The 14117-nt window shown below is 49.1% G+C and overlaps 1 protein-coding gene across 3 annotated transcripts in view; it reads right to left on the reverse strand.

Annotated features, from left to right (window-relative positions):
• DAG1 (dystroglycan 1) overlaps positions 1-14117 on the reverse strand; it is a 49476-nt gene that overhangs the window by 17212 nt on the left and 18147 nt on the right. The gene's annotated exons all lie outside the window — the stretch shown is intronic.

Consider the following 14117-nt stretch of genomic DNA (forward strand, 5'->3'; position numbering starts at 1 on the left):
GAATTAGGAGCTGAATGCAACAACCTCTGGCTACAGGATCCACTAAGCAGATACCTGATCTGACCGCTGCTCTGTGGAGAACCTGTCTCAAGTGAAAGGCAGAAGAGACAGCAGAGGCAGGATAACATTGCTGGGACACAAGACAGATGGGAGAATGGCTGGTAGGAAGGTCAGTGCCACAAAAAAGCCCACTCCCTGCTGCTCTTGTGCTTCCAACTGTCTGAGCTGACTGGGAGGGGAATGCACCAGATGAAACAAGAAGGTGAAGCCAGGCTCTTCCCAAAGGCGAAGTAACACAGATCCATAGGAGCTGCTGAGTTGGAAGGGACCCATCAGGATGATCAAGTCTAACTCCTGGTGCTGCACAAGACACCCCAAGAATCCCACCATGTGCCTGAGAGCCCAAATGCTTCTTGAGCTCTGTCAGCCTTGGGGCTGTGACCATTCCTTGGGGAGCCCATTCAGTGCCCCATCAGTCTCAGGGTGAAAAACCACCAGCACAGGATGGTCTTTATCCTGAGAGAGGTGCCTGAGCTGCCTCTCCAGACTTTACCCTCAGGAAGTGGCTGCTGGGCAAGGACAGGTCATGATCCCTATTAAGGCACATCTCTCCTAGCATCTCCCTGCGTGGTCAGAGGAGGATCTGACACACTGCAGCTGATTTCAGATGAGGACAGAGTCATCTCAGCAGGTAAATGAGTACCACAGCAGATGTCTGGTGGAGAATATTCAACAGGCCATGTGAATGAACTACAGAGATGATGCAGACATCTGCAAGAGGTCCTGAGGAAGTCACTGCTCATCACAGTGAGAAATCAGGGGACTCTTTGTCCCTGCACTGTGCCTCAAAAAGCTGAAAGAGCTACCTTCATCCTCATGGAGCCTGGAGCATGGCCACTGCAGCAATGATGCCTTGTCCATGAGTTACTTCTCCTGAAACCTGCTTGTTGAAAAGTCCTGATGCATATGGCAAGCACAGGCAGGACCAGAGACTTGTAGCTGGGGGAGGAATGTGGCAGCAACCCCACGGCTGCCGTGGGGCCAAGATGCTATCAAGGAAACATGACTGCCTCTCAGTGCTGCACTGAGTATCCACACCTGAGCAGAGGAAAGACACCCCAGGCAGCCAGAGACAGAGCACACAACTGCACAAGGCTGTAAAAACATCTGGAGAGGTGCTTCAGGCCAGTCCCTGCCCTGTCACACTGCAGTGGAGCTCGTGGTACAGCTCTGTGTTGCTCAGCCAAATGACGTGATCCAGCCTGGGGTGTTGTTGTTGGATGGAGAGGAGTATTTGGGCAGAAAGGAGCTGGTTCTTGATATCTGTGGTGAGCAGGAGAGGAAGATGAAGTCATCACCTATTTCAGAAACACTTATCAAAGCAGGCAACAAACACTGGCCAATACATGCCCCTCAGCCCAGTAAGTGGCCATTATGTGCTCATGTGACACTTGCAGGTTGCAAATTCAGTTTCATTTTAGGGAAACTGCAGAAGAACAGGCTCAGCATATAGGAGTGGAGCACACAGGAGGTATAGGAGTAATTCAGTAGCTGATAACAAAGAACAAACAGAAGAGCTGAGAACAAATGAGAACAAACTTGTGCCACCAAAAAAAAAAAACCAACTCTTAACAGCTCCACCTCACCACACAATGGACAGAAGCTGAACCACTGCCAGCTTCTCACAGTGTGTGAAGGAGGAAAAGCAGGGTGGTTCCAGCTATCAGTAGAGCTGTGCAAGGCATTGCCCTGCAGTGCTGAGGTCCACATGGACTATCAATGCAAGGTGGAATACTTTTCGGGATAGGAGATCCCCTGCCTAAAGCCAGTAGTGCTGCTCTGCAAGCCTACTGGCCACCAGCACTCTGGGTCTGGATGCAGCTGCAGAAGGGTTAATGTTACCTGCAGCAAGGCTGGAACAGTGATGGGGACCTGCCTAGTGCCTCTGGTTTGAGAGCCCACACCACCTCACATGGCACTACCATGGGCACAACCCTGACTCAACTGAGAAATCACCCCAGCTGCATTTGGAAAAAGTCATTGGGTCATTGTCCATGACCAGTGAGTGGCACAGAACTGGAGCTCTCCAGGAGCAAAACCTTCAATGCTTCACACAGTTCCCCACAAGCTCAAAACAGGGCCAAAAACCAAACACAGATGGAATTCTGCAGGCGGTTTCCTGCTGATCTCTGAGAAGCATCAGGCCATAGGGCTGACTGACTGAGACAGCACTTCCCAGTTATGAGGGAAGGCTAAACCACCCCAGCTTCTCTACATGGCACTGTGCTCCTCCTGGAGGATCTGCACTGCCCAGCTTCGCAGAACAAACACAAAGGTTCAGGTTACTCCTGAATTTCAGGATGTTTCCTTCTGTCTGATCTTCTGAAAGAACAGACTTACTCTTTATTCTCCTGCTTTGGTGAGAGCTCTTTTGGTCTCAGGTTCAAGCCTTCAGAGTGTTGGATGAAACATCAAAGTCAGTATCAACATCTGCTTCAGTCCTAGCACTCACTGCATGTGCCAAGGTTGATTCCTGATCTCCAGTGCCAAACCCTCTTGCAGAGCCACGGAACTGGGCCTGCTTGGTGAAGTTGTGGTGCTGCATTTGATAAGATGCTGACTTGTCAAGGCAGTGCTGGAATATTCTCCTTCTCCATGCAGCCATGAGACCCGCTGACACGGGGACAGTAGGGACATGCTGTACCTTTGCTATCCAGGAACACTGAACAGTGCAGGCAGAAGGTGGGACTGAAAGGAAGGACTGAGAGCAGGACAAAGTAGCATTTCCCAGCCATGCATTTTCCCAGATATCATTCCTTCTTCCCATCACAGACCCAGGAGTGTGGGGCCAGGGGATGTATCCCAGCCAGAGGAGGGTGGCTGTCCTAGAAATGACTCTTCCTCTGTGGCCAATTACGACACCACTTCAGCAAGAACCAGTGAAAGTGAAGTCTCTGTCCAGCTGCATCTAATCCAATTGCTCAAGCACACAATCACATCACTGGGCTGCGGTAATTAATCACCAGCAGCATATTAATGCCGCTGAGCCGAGCATGCAGAAACCTCAAGTAACTACCACGCAATTCCTGACTCTGCTTAAGAAGGTATTTAGGAGTTAGGAGGAATCCCACTTACCTGATTGCTTATTTACCAATATCCTCGTTAAAGAAAGCATTAAACAAGTGGCCTGTCTTTAAGCAAGCAAACTCAGACAAAAAGACTTGGTGCAACTTTGCAGAGCAGAGCTGTTGTCTCTGCAAAGATCTCCCGTGCGTGTTCCCACAGGAGGATCTCCGGGCAAGTCCCGTCAGCGACCGCCCGCCTGCGAGTCGTGGCAGCGAGCAGCAGGAATGATGAAACGCGGCGTCCCTGGCCAGGCACACAAAGATGGCTCTCTGCCGGCCGTGCTGCCCGCTCCAAACACGACAGCAGCAGCCCCGGTGCCAGCCTGGCGGCGCGGCCCGGGCACAGGCAGCTGGCGCTCCGTGCGCGTCTGCGCCGCGCTGGAGGAGCCCAGGAAGGGGGGCACAAGGGACAAACAGCTCAAGGGCAGTGTGTCTGGGCACAGCAGCCCATCACCAAGTTATGAACTAACATATCTTCAAGCCCAAAAGCGTCCTAGCCTGCAAAGCTGGCATGTAGTATGTACAAAGTACACCCTGGAGCATGAAATTTAGGAAACAGTCTGCTTCTGTGCCTGCCCTGCTCCGGACATACCCTGAAACAAAGGCAGCAGCCCTTCCAACAGACTGTGTTAAAGGCTATGGGAAGTGCAGCAAACGCCTCTGGGGGTTATTTCCAACCTCAATGGCTTCTGCCATGTGCATTCACAGATGACCCAAGCTCCAGATGCTGCTGCACACGGGATGAGTTAGAGACAGGGATGTACAGAAGAACAACCACGCAGAGACACACTGGTCACACACAGGCTCAGGGCAGGCATCTGCCATGAGAGAACAGGCAAGGAAGAGCACAGAAGATTCACCATCAGACATAAGACATAGCTCCTCACTCCACATTGCTTGGAGTGACAGGATCCTGTCCTGCACAACACTAACCAGGATTCTCTACAGATGGTGGCCTTACACGGAGACTGGAGGACATACTCGTGCAGTTTCTGGCTTAATGCTGCACTCACAGCTGCCTGCTCAGAGCCACACGTGCACCAAAACCAAAGCAGCAGGAGCTCATGATCAGAGATGAGACCCTGAGAGACCTGCCTGCCTGGGGAGCCCCAGATCAGTGCTCCTGAGGGCCCTGGAGCCCCTTCCACTCTCTCCCCTCCACAGCCATCAAGAGCTGCTCACCCCAGACACCGCCAGCTCAGGATGTACCAACCAAGCTGTACTCAATTCTTCACCCAAAACTTCCTTTCAACATGGTGTGCCCACCGTGTACTGTCACATTAAATGTGGTGACGGTGCCCAGAAGTGACACCCAGCCCAAAGGACACGTGCACAAAAAGAGCTGCTTTTTTCATCCTTGTCCCTTCTTGTATTTCTGTGCTTCTTGTCTCCAGCACATCTGGTGTCAGTAACAGGAAACCCTGACGCCAAAGAACAATCTAGGGCAAAAAAACAAACTCAAACAAACCTGAAACAGCAGTGCTAATAGAGTGTGCTGGGCAGGGAAACAAGCAGCACCCTCCTGCTGACGGGGAACTCGGCTGCAAACTGTCAGCAACTTGTTGCTTTCAAGTCCCAGAGGCCACAGGCAGTTTGGTGACGCTTGTGCAGGAAGTGGTCACCGCCATCAACACCTTGCAGCAGTTTTTATTCTGCTAGGGCAAGCACTGAGATACTTTCCTGTAGCTGACAGGAAGACTTCTGCTACCTTCATTACCACTCTGTGAAAGTGAGAAAAGATGCAAAGAGCCTGGTTTTCCTCCTCGCCCCTGTATTGCATCTGCCCAGAAGCTGGGTTATTACACTGTCCTCCCCAACTGGGGACTCCATTCCCAGAAAAACTTCTTTTCCTGGAAGAGGTAAGCACTGAGGATATGCTCTGGTAAGCACCTCAGCAAGTGCTGTGCAGGGAAGGAAGCAGCCTGGCAGTCCCAAAAACCCCCAGTCAGGGCAGCCCTGCTGAGGTAAGTGCAAGGAGCACTGCAGAGCAGCAGCAGAAGCACGAAGGACACCAGATCCCTTCTGGCAGCTGGAGCATGTTTTTTCTTCCCTGCAGAGCACATTTCCTCTGCAAGATGCTGTGGCAAGACTTGTTCTGGAGGCAGCAGCTTCCCCAGCCTCCTGCAGCCCTGAGGAAGGATGAGTATGGTACCCACAAGTGCCTCTTGACTATGCACCTCCAACACTGACCTGACAGACCTGTTGCAAGACCATGTGGATGTCCCCCTGCTCACCCACCCTGCTGCACTGGCCCCTCACAGGCTCTGTGAGCTACTTGCCCTGTGCTCGAGCCATGTCTGCTCTGCCTGACCCGCAGCAATGACCGGCAGCTGCAGATTTTGGCTAGGCAACACTCTTGACTCTTTGATGAAAGTTTCAGCAACCACAATCAATCCCTTCCTCCACTTTGTTATTCCCAGACAGCCAACTCAGATGATATCTTCAAGTGCAGTCAGTTGAAAGAAAACTCAGATATTATCTTCCCAAGTATTTAGAAGGCCTCAGAGATCTTTTTTTCTCTGTAATTACAAATATCGCAGCCAGGTAGAACTGCCATTTGCTTGCTGCCAGCAGCCAGGAAAAATTAGGATATAAACATCCAGCAACAAGCCAAAACAGAGGGACAGCTTCAACAATGCCACCCCACACCTCCTGCATCCTGTGAGCCGGGCCCATCTCAAGGGAAGGCTGGCAGAGAAAAGTGATGGGAATCAAGGGTATAAAATGGATCCTTCCTGAAAGAAGCTGGAAGAGAACAAAGTGGGATGCACTGGGGCACTAGGGAGATGGGAAATGAACCCCCACTCTCCTCTAATAAAAGGACCAGAAGCCAAACTAACTCAAACAAAATGGGTTTTCATAAGGATCCCGTGGGGTTTGAACAAGAACGCTTAAACTTCACATCGGTTTAAAAAAAAAAAGGGGTGGGGCAGAAAATTTTATAGAAGGCAGAGTTACCAAGGCAGCTTTTCTGGCTCAAGCAGCACTTGATCCCGGGGATGGCATTCAGGGAAATGATGACTTGCATTCCTCTCCAGGCATCTTCTCCTGGCTGTTACTGGAAAGGGCATATAGGCTAAATATACAGCTGCAGCAGGGCAGAGCAAGGGTCTGCTTGCCTCAGGGCATGTCCTGTAATGTGGCTTTGGCTTCACTTGTGTTTCCAATGCACAGCCAGCCAGAGCAAGTCCCTAAAAACTCTGCTTATAAGTCCTGGTTTTGTCTGAAAACAGAGCGACAGTGTGTAAAAATCCTAGTATTTAATTCTGTGTTTAAGGGAACGTAAGCCAAAGGTAGTAGTAAAATCCACAGGAAATTAAACTAGGAAAGTTTACAGAAAAAAAAATGGGACTAAGATCTCTTTCCATAAAAATGCATATTTTGAAGATAAACACAACAGATGTGTATATATATATATCTAGGCATATATGCACATATGTGCACACAAAGACACATACAAATGTTCTTTAAGTTCCCAAGGTTTAATAAAAACCAGAACTCAAGGCACCAAGATACAACAGGGAGTTTTGACTCCAACTTTCTCTTTAATAAGGAAAGTTTTGTATCATGCTGAACTTGTCACTCATTCTGCAATGAAGACCTTGGCAACAGAAGCAGAGGACACTGGGCTGGCAGCTGAGGCACCTGGAGACATGGCAAGAAAGAGGTAAAACACAAGATGGCACTTTTTAAATGTGAGGACTACAAGGTATCAGTCCGACCTTGTGTTCCTGAGCAGGCAGGTTGCTCCCCAGCAAGTGCCAAAGGACATGTGCAGGAGCAGCTAGAGTGACAGTCACCACTGTGTGTCCTGTCCCCTGGTATCACTCACCATCCACCAGCTGTTCCCAGCCTAATTCACACCTGTTAATGACCTTTGATAGAAGTCACCAAGATGGAAAGTGGGTTTCTATCAAAGAGGAGGTTTCTGCTGGCTCTGAAACAGGTTTAAACCAAGCCACCATCACTGAGAGGTGACTGCAGCCTTTCCTCTGCCCCTTGCTCCAAAGCGACAAAATCATCCACAAATTTCCTGCAGCATTTGAAATCTCAGCCTGGAAAAACCCTCCCTCCCTTAAGCTGCTCAGCTGTGCTGTGCAGGAGATGTTCTTTACTGCTGTAGTCATGAGCCCTGAAACCAATGAGACTAAAAAGATTTACATCTCTTGCTTGATTTCTTAATTGAATTAAAGGCTGAACAAAACCCCTCATGAGGCTTCAGAGAATCCACACGGAGAGAAACAACGAATATCCTAATTGGAGAGGAAGCTTCCACCGGACATTCTGTCTTGACAAGTACTCAAGAGTCCTTACAAAAAGAGAAAGACCCTGAGGGATAAACCCCTAAGTCCAGCAAGGCAGGAAATCTGCAGTTTGGGAGTACAGTACACGTTGAATGGGTCACACAGAGGAGGGAGGTGAGCTTCAGTGTCTTTTTAGCCAAAACTCTTCCACCTACCAGTTGGCTATTTTTCATTTATTAAATTTAAATAAACAAGGTACAAAAGCCCTTCTGCCAAATTAGCAAGCAGAAGCTAACAGAGGGGTGCAAGACATGAAAGACACTGACAGACAGGACAGCTCTGCAAATCACCTTCTTAGGAAACTTGATCAAACTTTCAAATCCTGTTCTAAGGAAATCCTCCTGAGATTGCAGCTCTCCCTTACACTTGAGTTAGAAGGCTCATGACAGAATCCTTGCCTGTGCTTTGACACATTTTTTTCATCACTAGAACAGCTTTTGGGGCTCCCTAGGACACGCTGGCACTGCGGCCACCAGGCAAGCACTGGCTTTGTTAATGCTACTGAAGCAGGAGCACCCAAGCGTGGGCAGCTTGGGCAGGGGATCCTCCAGTGCCAGAACACACAGCCTGAGGGCTGCAGGCACCAACCCCAAATCTGAAAAGAAGAAAGAGTCGGTGGAGGTTTCAGTCACCTCAAAATGCTGCTTGGCTGAAGTGCTCTGTGGAGACACGGCCACATTCCAAGGGTTTATAATCACCTTCTGGGTATTCCACAAAATTCCTCAGATAATGAAATATTTCTAGCAGGTCCTTGAAAGTGCTCAAACACTATAATTTCCTACAGGTTGGTGTCACAGTGCCAGGACTGAGGCACTAAGCAGAGGAATGGAGGCAAAGCTTTGGATCTCTCCCCTACCTGCTGCTGCTACCAACAGCTGACATTAAGCGGAGACAGGAACCAAGGAAAGCAGCACCAACAAAAAGCCATTTTCAGCACTTCAGCTGCGATGCAGCAGTATTTATGTTCTTTGTGGCAGCGTAACTAAGGGCAGGAACATTCTGTTTAGAAACATCCCACCATTCCATCAGCTTTACTACCCCACCCTGTTACTCCAAGCCAAGGCATTTAGATTCAACTTCATGGAGTTTCTCAGCCCTAATTTATTACTCAGCTTGCAAGACTGCTACAGGTCTTAATTTAAATATATTTAACCCCCAGTGACTAATGTGAGCAGCCAGGGCATCAGCTGGACCTCCAACTTTTAATGTTTCTCATGAAAACTGTTCTAAATGCTTCTTGGCAGAAGGAGATAGAAACGTTCCAACTTTAACCATCAACCATAAAATGGGAAAGCTGCAAAATGAAGCAGCATTGCTCCCATGCCACAGAGGCAGAGAAAGCTTCTGGAGGAAGAATTAAGTCCCTAAAGATCAGCAGCTTCCAGCTGGGCAACCCCCTCTTTTAAACCAGCAGAAATTCGGGAGTCACTAAAAGCCATCAAATGAATAACCTCTTCCTGTGGGTGCAAATTTTAAAGATGCCTTCTTTTCCTGGAGACCAGGACTGAAGGGATGGACTGCTCCAATGACACTCTCTGCTCCTCACAGTCACTTCTGGCCCAAGCTGGCCACCCTTTCCATCAAAGGGCAAGTCCAAAAGCAAGAGATCTCCAAGAGCACAAGCTCACCAAGGCAGAAGGACAGTGCACAGCTTCACAGGTCCATCTCCTTCCCCGATGCTCTGCTGCAGGAAGACTGATTTAAATTACAAAGCAAAGATGAACACCTCAAAAGACCAGACTCTAACACAGCCTGCATCGCATTCCTGCTGCATTAATTTCACTGTATCATGTTTGAACTAAATTATGTTGTTTAATTGCACTGTGTAATTATAAAATAACTCTCATCTGGTTTTGACCATGGCCTCAATGGCTCCAGCCAGGAGCAGGGAAGACGAGCTGCTCATCACAGGTCCACTGGTGCAGAGACAGCTCCAGCTTTTCTCCCAACCCTGCTCTGGAACTGAGAAATCAAGAGACAAGTTCAATTATTTCAAGGCGAGACCAGACTACTTCACTGCAGTGAGTATCAGTGAGATTTGGGCTTTTTAAAAAACACAAACATTCTGCCCCATCCATACAGATATCAGGATACATTCAGCCATAGCTCAAGCTCATTATTTAAACCAGGAATCGTGCATTCAAGATCTGGGCAAGAAGGGCCAGAGAAACAACTCTGACAGCACAAAGCCAGGTTAACTAAATACTGTGCAGGGTAACCTGCTCCTCTCTCACACAAAGCAGTTCCAAGGGTTGCTCTGAGCAATCCTCCTGCAGCAATTCCAAAATAAACATCCTGCCATTCCCTGATCCCAAATTCCACAGACAAAAAAGTCCAAAGGACTTAAAAATAGGATCAAACTGTCCTGGTCAGAAATCAGACAAAACATGATGCAAAACTGGGTCCCAAAGATAAACTGGGTAAAGAACATTCACAGGAGAAGGAGGAGGCAGAGAGATTGAAAGGACAAGGCAAGGAAAACTTGTTTTCCTTCTGTAAGCAGCCACAGAGCCTGTGTAGGTAACACATTTGCAACTGTTAACTGGCTGGCGTGGTATCTGGTATCAGCCCTCAAAAAATGGCCCTGAGGTTTAGCCACAGCAGTAATTTTTCCCTCCTCCATCTTGTACAGATCAGATATTTGAAAACAACATCTGAATGTTTACAAGGAAAAAACCTCTAAATTACAGTGTATTTCAAATAGTGTGAGCACAGGCTGCATCCCTCTATTTTGACTTGCAATGCAATCTTTCCACAGGAGACCAAAGCTGCTTGCCCAGCCCGCTGGCTCTGTCCCACACCTTCCTAGGTGACAATCTGGATGGCTGTGAAGGGACAGCAGCACAGACTCACAGCTGCACACTGACACGCAGCATGACAGCAGCTGTGGCAACTGAAGTGGGAAGATTAAAATATGAATTTAAGTTATCAAAAAATAAAATAAGATGGGACAGACCCTGTACTGACTTCTTTCCCAGTGCAAAGAAACACTGTGGAGCATGGGATGACTCCTTTTGCAAAAATCCAAAGAATGGGGGCAAAGTCATCAGAGCTCCAGCATATGGCCCAGGAAAACAGGGTCAGATGCCATTCTGAGGCAACAAGGAAAATTAAACCAGCACTCAACTGGGTATGTAATAGTTTGATCCTCTCTGAGCCAAGCAACACCTTTTCTCACTCACTGTATTTGGACACTCAAAAACCACTCTCCCCTTCACGTCTTAGCCAAGTTAGACATACTCTGACTGTGTAACCCTTTGTAACAGCAGTGCCTCGACACCCTTTTCCCACTACTTGGAGCTCTGCTCCCACAGAACCACCCTCTCTGCCTTGGGGCACCCAAGAGAAGAGAGCAGAGCCCAGGCACAGTCTGTGCTGATGACCTCGGGAAAGAAATGACAACAGCCCCACTTCCCAACCAACAGCCACCCACAACAGTCCTGAGCACTCCCAAAGCTGTGTAACAGCAGACAAATGCATCTGTCCTTAATCACTTCTGAATCCACCCCTCACCAAGTCACTCTCACTTTGATGTCGGCTCAGCACTCGCCTGACCTTCATCGCTAATGCCATGTCCAAAACCCAGTAATTAGTTTAAGAGGGCATCCTGTTACTTAGCACCCACTGGACTATCCTTGCTGTTCTCACTCACATTCCTATGGCTGCACATATCCCAGTAAGTCTGAAAAAATCCCAGGAAAACCTGAGGGCTCACTGCTACCAAACAGCACAGGAGAACACAAACAGTTTAGCAAGAGCATATGGGCTCTATGCAGAGATGCACAAGCTCCAGAGGAAAAAAGGCAGTGTTTGAGTTGCAGGGAGGCTGTGGAGCTCTAAAGGTGTGTTCAAGCCTGCCTTTGCTTACAGAGCTGCTGCAGATGTGGAGAAACAATAAAACTGCTTATCACAGTACATCCCATTCAGGTTCCAGAGCAATTGCAATCCCCAGGTGGCAAGCGCAGCAATTAGGTATCCAAGGACATGCACCAAAGCTTTGCTTGCTTATCTTAACTTCAATGGTTATACAGTATTTCCTGGGCTTACTGTCGTTAACAAATTGTTGGTTCAAAGAATGAGATCAGGTCAGTCCTGCAGGACCTTGTTGTACCTCGTCCAGCATTTGGAGGATGCAGAATGGTCCAGATGTAGGCAGGGAACTTACAAACAATTCAGCAGAGCCCCCTACAAAGCCTGGTCACAATCCCCTTTCCCTCACCTGGGGGGTGGGGGCTGGGCTTAAAGGTCAAAAATAAAAACCTAATTACACCACAGCCAGGATCTCTACAACAGCCCACATCTGAAGTGCAACGCTGGATTGGCCTCTTCTGAGCTTCATAAGGGGTTGTAGGGGGAAATGTGGTTTTAGCAGCTCAGTCCACCCCTTATAAAGCAGAGTTGCTATGCCAAAAATAACCTGGCTTATTAGTTACAGTCACCAAGCACTCACTTGGCAGCTCTCTGATCAGGGACCACACTGTCCACACCACAGCATCACCACAGTAAACCGTTTAGAGCAAAGAAATCCAGGTTACAGATCTGAAACACCTTCCACACAATCAAAAAACTCTTTCCAAGGTAATGATGATGCCTCCTACTGCAGGCAGCAGCAGCCAGACTGCTTCTCACTTATTCCTCAGGACCTTATGTGAGCCAGGAGCTTTGCTCACTGCAGTAGATTGAGCCTAAACCCCTCTGCCAACAGAGTATGATGCTGCTGTAGGTAACAAAGGCAACACCTAAAACCTCAAGGCTGCAAATAATGAGTTAAAAAGTCAGAATACCTGAGAATTAAGGTTGTCCATGAGCTGGTCCCAGCAAGCACCACAGTTTACTGCTTTTCTCCACCTCTACTTTGAGACAGGTGAGCCCATCACCCAACCATGACTGTCAGCAAGCAGCCCAGGAGAGACTGGATCCTGCTCCCAGCACTGGGATACTGGGAGAGGCAGCACCTCCCTCCCACTCTGGATTCAGCCCCTCTGGCCCCAGGCTGGAGGAGGTCCTGGATAGATAGGATCTGTGAAAACCAGTCTACATATCACTGTCGAACTGGGAGCCTTGCAGACCCCGGTAACCTGATAAGATCCGCAAGATACAGGGCATTTTGCTGGTAGGGGAGATAGCACATCCATTGCAATCAGAGCCCGGGGCTGCCAACCTTCCATGCAGCCTTTGTATCACCCTCAATGCAAGCAGTTAGGGGCTGTTTGGTTTTTAAATACTGACAAAATAAAACTTTTTTTAAAAGCATCTTTTAACTCTTGGAAATGGCTGAACTGCTTCTGCTGAAAAGCTGAAACAAAGCCTGAGGCAGGGACACAGGATGGAAATTCAGCATGGGAAATTCCAGTGCAAGCAGTTAAGTTCAAGAGTTAAATTCGACTCCAGTCTCTGTGGCAGGTAGTGTGACTGGTGTCACCCAGACACCGCTGCTGCACACTGCCCTGCAGAGGCAAAAGTGTCCCCAAAACTGCAGCTACAGCAGCCCACCCCACACCCAGGGCGTGAGCCTGGCTGCACTCCAAATGCGAGCCGATTTGGGAAAATCCTGCCCGAGGGAGCCCTGGCCGAAGGGCTGCGAGTGGGAGGCAGCTCCTCGGGAATGCGCTGCGGGGCCGGTGGATGTGGACGTGCCGCTCCCCGGTTACAGCACAGCCCCCGCCGGTGCCTCCCGTCGGGGCAGCTCCCCGGGAACACCGCCAGCACTGCCCCGCTTCCCTGGAGCCGGGCAGGGCAGCGGGGGCAGCCCGGGTGCCACAGTCCACAGTAGGGTGCTCCAGGCAGGATCCAGTCAGGGGTAGCACTGTGACCAGAATTGTTGCTTCAACTGCTGCTAAACTGAAAGCAGAGCTTCCCAACGCAAGCTCCCTTTAGCCAAGGTGGTGCCCTGTGAGCAGAGTTTGAAAAGGGCATTTTGCTGCTGGAAAAAGGAATGTTTCTGAGATCTTTATTCTGTGTTTGCTCCCTTATTCTCACTGTGCTTATTCCTTGGGAAAGCTATTTCTTTCTTCCACTGCTCTTTCATAAAACCAAGCAACAATCTGAAGAAAAACTGATAAGAAGGCTTGGGGCAGATGTGCCTTCATTTTTCTTAAAGATAACTCTCTACATCAGTAACGTCCCTACAAAGGCAAATCACTGCGAACTGGAGCTGGGTGCCCGGAGCACTGCAGACAACAGCAAGATCCACACCGCCTGAAGTAGCCAGGCAAAATACCTGCAAGCCACTGAAGGAGAGGTCTAATGACATCACCTGCAACCCTATGGCTTATCCTGGGCTTTGCAAGGACCAGTGCACAGAAATGCAGTGCATCCGAAGCACCGGGATAACACAGGAATTCTGACACAAGCACAGCAGCCAGACCGAAAGCTGGGAGGGAGAAGTATCCATAATGTCGTTTGTGACGGCAGGTTTGCTCTGCTTGTAACATACACTGCCAACACTCCCGGGAAAGCTGCTTAGAGATCAACAGATAAAGGCTTTTCGCCATTCAGCCTGTTACTTCATGTAAATCGGGTTGCCCTGCTACAAAGAGGCATTTCCATATGAAGTGAAAGGAGCTCAAAAAATCAGGAGCAGCCACACCAAACTATGGCTCGATCTCTCTGAACCCCCGAAGACCAGAGGATCCTGCTCCCCTTTTCACAGGTCCAGAACTGCAACCCAGAGTGTCAGGCTCCTCAC

Source organism: Prinia subflava, chromosome 14 (assembly GCF_021018805.1).
Source record: "Prinia subflava isolate CZ2003 ecotype Zambia chromosome 14, Cam_Psub_1.2, whole genome shotgun sequence".
Lineage (NCBI taxonomy): Eukaryota > Metazoa > Chordata > Aves > Passeriformes > Cisticolidae > Prinia > Prinia subflava.